At 39.8% G+C, this 7,431-nt stretch overlaps 1 long non-coding RNA gene across 1 annotated transcript; it reads right to left on the bottom strand.

Annotated features, from left to right (window-relative positions):
* Positions 1–1,306: 1,306 nt before the first annotated feature.
* Positions 1,307–7,077, bottom strand: LOC143381757 (uncharacterized). Its single transcript, XR_013088889.1, has 3 exons — positions 7,019–7,077; positions 6,062–6,164; positions 1,307–1,442 (listed from the first exon to the last, which is right to left on the bottom strand). It is a non-coding gene; the product is annotated as an uncharacterized LOC143381757 (long non-coding RNA).
* Positions 7,078–7,431: the final 354 nt, after the last annotated feature.

Below are 7,431 nucleotides of genomic sequence, written 5' to 3'. Positions count from 1 at the left end.
AGGGTTTTCCTAATCTGCTTAGGTTGGTCTGGAACTTGCGATCCTCCTGCCTCAGCCTCCAGAGTCACTGAGATGATAGGTGTGTGCCACCACACTGGCTAAAGAGATTGTATTTTAAACAGTTTCTTTTTAATATAATTGTATTTTAATAAAAAGATGAAAAATGATATTACATATTTGGATTACAAGGAACTTTGCATTAAAAATAAATTTTCAAGAATTATTTACTGTCCATTGTATTTTTTTCCTTTCTGTTTTGGGGATTGAACCCAGAAGTGCTTTACCACTAAGCTACATCTCCAATCCTTTTTATTTTTTTTAATTTTGAGATAGGGTGTCACTAAGTTGCTTAGGGCCTCACTAAGTTGCTGAGGCTGGCATTGAACTTGCAATCCTCCTCCTCAGCCTCCCCAGTCACTGGGATTATAGGCATGTGCCATTGCACCCAGATGTCTCTTGTATTTTATCACTTGTTTTCCATAATTTTATGTATGGAGGGATGCTTTCCTAAAGCAGCATAAGAACTGGACCTCCTGCCCATGTCCCAAATCCATTATTTTGTATCATAACACATCTATTATTACCTTGATGGCACTTAACACAATTTGTAATGATTTAATTTGTTCTTATTGTTGTTTTATGCTTTCCCTGCTGGATTGAGCAAAGTATTTCAGCTTATCTGATACTACTCTCTACTGCCCTAGTGAATCTATCAAAGCAGGCATTTAATGTAGTTATCTGTTATCTATCTTATGTAGTCCTTTCTTAGACTCTAAGAAGCAATGGCTAGGGGCTGGGGTGTGGCTCAAGTGGCATGCGTAAGGCACTGGGTTCAATCCTCAGCACCACATAAAAATAAAATAAAGATATTGTGTCCACCTAAAACTAAAAAATAAATATTAAAAAAAAAAGAAGCAACAGCAATGGTTAATAAGGCCCATATTGCAGATTTCACTTCAGTGTTCGTCAATTCTCCTTACTTGCTTAGGAACTCTATAAATTTACCAACTGTCACGATCATTTAACCTACTGCCACACCATAGTCATAGAACACTGAGCACAAATCCTCACCACCACTATTCAATTCACTATTGATTCAGTAAATACTTAAAAATACTAAGCACTGTCAGCCTTACATCAGGATGAAGATGAGGAGCATCGAAGAATAGCATTATCTTATTTTTAAAATAAATCACAACTGGAATTAATTGTAATGCTCACTTTGAATCAGGAACTATGATAAATTTACTATACATAATTTAATCTTCACAACATCCCTATAACGGTAGAGCATACAAACCATGAACACAGCTTCTAGAATCCTACTGATCCTGGTTCAAATGCTAGGGTTTTGCTCCTCTTGCAAATTCCTTGACTTCTCCATGCTTTCATTTCTTCAGCTGGGATATAGGAGTTATTGTGGTACCCACACCTTAGGGTCACTGTGAAGATTAAATGAGATGACAAATGTGATACGCTTAGCTTTCTGTGTGCCCGGCACATACAGAGTGTTCCATAAATGTCAGATACCATTTCTTAACTTGCTCTTCTGAAGGTCAAGCCCTGCAGCATCACACTTTGAGCCTAGGACAGAGAAAGCGCTTCCAGGCTGAGCTCCTGCCTTTCAGGAGCACACAGTCAGAGACAGCTAAGAGCACACTTGGAATTCAGAAGAGCACAACAAACATGTTCCTCCAAGTGACTGCGTTCAGTTTATGGTCCAAGCACAGTAAGCTCATGTTCTCATTTCCTTTTGCCCCAAAATAGCTATCTGTGATCCCTAAAGAGGCCCTGGATGATTATAGTTCCTTAAATACCCTGAAATTCTCAGGATAGAAGGAATGTTTTTCTAAAGCAGGCCCAGCTTGGAGCTAGAAGACATAAGGTTAAATTCTCTGAAGCTATGACAATGTAACTCATTTCCTGTTTTTCTCAACTGTCTAGACACAGATCTCATAAGCATTAGCTGTGAGTTCCACCATCAGACTAAAAATAGAAGGTTTAAATATGAAATGCTGTGGTGGAGGAAAGATTGTAGGTTTCTACCTTTGTCTACAAAATGACTGCATTGAAACAGCATTTTTTTTTTTTTTTTTGTCTTCTTTGTTAGTTTTTCCATTAAGTCCTGGAAAACCATATTTCAATAGCAGGCACATAGTACACTTTTTTTTCCCTGAAGAATATGTCTGTCCTTTGATAATACAATTTTCCCTCTAGGTTTTACTAGTCACTTGAACACATAGCTCATGGCAGGTTTCCTCAGTAAGGGATGTGGTCAAACCCACTAAAAATGTTGCAAAGACCAACATTTAGCCCCAAGTGTCTACAAGGGGATATTTGTTGTAACACCAAATGCATGTGAATTGGGCATATTTACTTCTTCTATCCTCTGCCTCATAAAGAAATCTGGTAATTATTTTTGAACATATGATTTTTCCAGAAAACACATTTTTTAAAACTCCTTAATAATACCCAGATAGTGTTACACCAGTGTGAGGATCCAGTATGCCGAGTTTCCCAAACTTATTGGACCACAGAACCCTTTTATTAGGCTAATCCTACTAGCACCTCCCAGATTAGTATAACATGGAATATTGGTTTAGGAAATGTGAATTGAAGTACTCTGACTTTTTTATTTCTGATTCCAGAATTATAAGAGATCAGGTCTTTTCTCTGACATTCTCAGCTACCTGAATCACAACATAAAACATGACCTAAATAAATACTAGTGACTCTTCAATATTATAAGTATATCTGTTCTCTTTACTGCTGGGAGGCAAATGCATTTACGTTTTAATATTTACATATTGAAATAGGTACATATTGAAATAAAGATGAGTGTCTTGGTGTACACAAATATATTTTCTAATTCTGCCCACTGCGAAGCAGAGACCCTGCGTAGCAATGAACATCCATTCTCCAGTTAAAAAAAAAAAAAAAAGAATTAGACCTCTTTGGAGAACAACTTGATTTTAGGGTTGGGGAGAAGAAAATATAAGTCTAGGATAAAAAGTGTCAAACATTAAGAAAATACTCAGAAGTGATAGGGCATGTTGAAAGGATATAGGAGCCGAACTGTTTAAGCTCCTCATGGCCAGAGCTGGAACAATTTGAGCAAAAAAATAAATATGATAGTATTAAATTATAAGTCATAAAATAAATATGGATAAGCCTATGCTCTGCTAAAACCACTAAGTAAAAGGAAGAAAAACAGATATTTGTGTGGCTTCAAAGCATCTCCCCAAGATATCATTAGTCACAGAGAGAAACATAGAAATTCACAATGAAAAACCTAGCAGACATCACTCTAACCAAAAGATCAAGGTTAACAGAACCAGTAATAACAAATATTGATGCTGTGGGGAAAGATATGACATTACTTCTGAGATATTCCTGCCAAAACTGAATTATTTATATTTTATCTTGAAAGATAAGGAAACACTAAATCAGAAAAGGCTGAGTTAGTCTTTTTCTCATAACAAAGTTCAACATGGGATCCACAGGGTCTTGCTAAGTTGCTAAGGCAGCTTTGAACTCACTATCCTCCTGCCACAATCACCTCAGCTGCTGAGATTACAGGCATGGGCCACCATACCCAGCAATTTCCTGGTTTTGATTATTACACTGTGGTTACATAAGATGCTAACATTAGGGGAAACTGGGTAAAGTATATATGGAAATTTTCTGTACTATTTTTATAATTTTTCTTAAGTCGAAAATTTTCCAAAATATTTTAAAGATTTTTAATAAAAAATATATTCACAAGCCAAAAATTTACAGCTCAATGCCAATGTATGCCAATAATATTAGTAACAATAGGATTATTGTTTTTTAAAAATAATGTAAAAAGAAGCTATGCTAGAAACTTGAAAGTGTTCTTTACTCTTTACAATCTGAAGGCATAAAGCTAAGCAACATGAACATTAAGTGACATCAGTTTTTTTGTAACCTAGCAGAGAAGATCAAAGTAAATTACTTGTGAGAAAGTCCAAATAGCAAACTAAAATTATGGATAATGTTGAATATCTGTGCTACATTATCTCTGTTCCTTGCTAACTTATCTCAGACTTCAAGGTATGTCAACAATGTAGAATTCAGGAATATAAACTAATAAATACTCTAGGTAAACAATTACTCCTTAACTTTCTGAAATTTTTTCTATAAAAATCCCTCAGGGTCACACATTTTGGATTCAATAAGGTCAACATGTGAAGGACTTCTTCACATGTTGACCTTATTGAATACATACTACCACCAAATGAGATGCTTCATCTTCCCCATTTTTCGAAAAGAAACACCAACTTTCAAGGAGATCGACTTTCCCGCACACACCATCCCATCTCTCCACTCCAGCAGCTAATAACTCCGATTGTTTCCTGCCATCAAAATGAGGGTAAACTAACATCCAAGTTATCCTGGAATGAGAAAATAAGCAATGAAAAGAGAAAAGTGATAGCAGGGGAGGGACAGGGAGCTGGCAAGAAGGAAGACAATTTTTGTAGTGGCTAAGAGCACGCATGCAAACTCAGCTGAGCCACTTTCTGTGATCTGGCTAGGTTACTTTCTGCCTCTTTCTCCTCAACGGAAAGAGCTTCAGTAACTCTTTTAGCCAGCTTTTTCACTGTTTCGACTAAAAGACCCAACCAGAACAACCATAGAGGAGCAAAGGTTTATTTAGATGCTCACAGTTTCAGAGGTCTTAGTCTATAGACAGCAGGTTCTAATCCTCAGGGCTCCAGGTGAGGCCGGACATCATGGCAGAAGAGTGTGGCAGACAGAACCAGCTCACATGATGATCAGGAAGCAGAAGGAAAGATCTCCACTTGCCAAATACTAATATATACCCCAGAGCCACGCCCTCAATGTCCCACTTGCTTTCAATTATCACTCAATTAATTCCATCAGGTGATTAAGTCACTAATTGACTTAAGGCTCTAGTAATCCGATCATTTGTCCTCTGAACCTTCTTGCATTATCTCACATATAAGCTTGGGGGATACCTCATATCCAAACCATAACAGTAACTGTACAAGAGAATTGTGTCCCTCCCAAATTTTATGTCTAGCCAGAACCTTAGGATGTGACCTTATTTGAAAACAGGGTCTTTGCAGATATAATTAAGGTCACAGTGGATAAGGGTGGGCCCTAAATCTAATGGTGTTATTGTAAAAAGAGAGAACAACCAGAGAAAGAAAGAGAAGGCCTCGTCTAACGGAGACAGATTGGAGCCATCCAGCTGTAAACCATGGAAACCCAGGGATCACTAGGAACCACAGCCAGGAAGCCAGGAGGAGTCAAGGAAAGATTTTTCCTCAGAGCCATCAGAGGGAACAGGGCCTTGCTAACACCTGAATTTCAGACTAGCCTCCAGATCTGAGAGAATAAATCTCTACTGTTTAGGGATCAAGCTTGTAGTAATTTACTATGGCAGCCCTAAGAAAACAATAGAAGAAGCAGTATGGAGGCAATGTGTGTGAAGTGCCTAGCAGAGGACAATCAACAACCTATGAGTCACCACACCTGTTCTGCTGCAGTAAGAAGGAAAAACAGGGATACCAGGGTTGATTACACATTTCTTACCTTTGGAGATTTTCTAGCACTGTAGACATGACAATTAAATGCAAAGCAGCATCTTATAATGGTTCATGGTGCAGAAAAAGGGCATCTGCAGATAAACTGATGAAATTCAAAGTCTGGAGTTTAGTTAACAGTAATGCACCTCTGTTAGTTAGTTTCTTGGTTCTGAAGAAAGTTCCATGATAATATGACTTAACACAATCTAAGGAAACTAAAACTAGGTAAAGGACACATTGGGACTCTGCAACTTTTCTGCAAACCCAAAATACTCTGGTTTATTTAAATATAGGTATATGTATATATTGGATTATATTTATGCAGTGAGAACTATACAAGTTAATACAGTTAACCACAAATAATTTGTTTATAATAATGAAAGTTCAAACTAGGTTTCTTTTATAAGCTTGATACCACTCTTATAGTATTGAAAACTTAATCATGCCAAGCTTAGAGAACAGTCAATAATAAAGAGACTCCAACTCACTTGTGCATCCCCACTCCATCAGGAAGAAATAAAACACCTTGGCTGGGGCTATGGCTCAGCAGCAGCGCACTTATCTGGCATGTTTGAGGCATTAGGTTGGATCCTCAGAACCACATATAAATAAATAAAATAAAGGTCTATCAACAACTAAAAAAAAATATTTTTAAAAAACACCTCGCCAAATAACTGCATACACCATCACACAAATGAGGATACTTTGAGAGTCTCTTCCATTAATTTGGCGCTTGCAAAAGCAATATTAACATCTCTTTTTACCCTATTTTCTGTTTCTTAAATGGAGAGCTTACGTGATTGAAATGATAGAAACTCTGGGGTGCAGCTTGGTGACCCAGAGAAATAGCCCTATAAAGAAATAACTTCAGATGGGACACAGACTTTATGACCCTCAGCCCGTAAGTCCTCGTCCTTTTCATTCCCTAGCTATTCAATGAGCCGGTCTCATAGGGTGTTGACCTTAGCAAAGACCAGTGGACAGAGGCTCAGTGGTTACAGTTCACAAGGGCCCTTGAGGACATGCACAGCATTTCACAGTCCCCCTAATGTTTTTTATTAGTCTGTTCATGCTGCCATAACAAAATACCCCCCGGGCACGCTGGTGTCTTAACAACAGAAATCTATTCTTATGTCTGAAGACTACAAAGTCCAAGAAAGGGCTGTCCGTTTCTCGTGAGGGCCACCTCCCGAACTTGCAGTGTCTCCTCGCTGTGTCTCACACGGCACAGCGAGTAGCTCTTTTTCTTTGCATAACAGCTCTAATTCCACCCTACAGGACCTCAGCTAAACTTAAGTCCTCCCAAAGCTCCACCCCCAAACACCGATACCCTGGAGGACAGGGCTCTGACATATGAATTTGGACACACAGTTAATAAGTGCACTCCAATCTACAGGACTTAGCCTGCCCTCAGTGCGGCAGGGAAGAGCCAGCACTTCACTCACCAGCCCCTCAGTGACCTTCTACTCTCCAGGCTCTGACCCCAGAATCCCTCCGCCGTCTGCCCCGCCCACTCCGCCGTCTGCCCCGCCCACTCCGCCTCCGTGGAACCGCAACCTCGAAACTCCGCTATCTGAAAAGCACAGGAGGCGAGGCCCAAGTGGACCGCCACACACACTGACGGTGAGGAGCACCTGAGTCGATTCTGGCGGGAAGACGGTTGACTTCTTTTTTCCTTATGTAGTCCCGGCTCGATGAGCTGGGCGGAGGGAGACAGCGTGAGCGGTGCGCAGTCCCGTTTGGAATTTTGGCGCGTGCAGCCCGCAGGGAGAGGGGAGGCTGCTGCCCGTTCTCATTGGCTGGCGGCGCCTGGCGGCCCCGTCCCGCCCCGCCCCTGCCGACACCTGCCTTGCCGTTT

The sequence above is a fragment of the Callospermophilus lateralis genome, chromosome 16 (genome assembly GCF_048772815.1).
Source record: "Callospermophilus lateralis isolate mCalLat2 chromosome 16, mCalLat2.hap1, whole genome shotgun sequence".
NCBI lineage: Eukaryota > Metazoa > Chordata > Mammalia > Rodentia > Sciuridae > Callospermophilus > Callospermophilus lateralis.
This window is presented reverse-complemented; position numbering and strand designations above follow the sequence as displayed.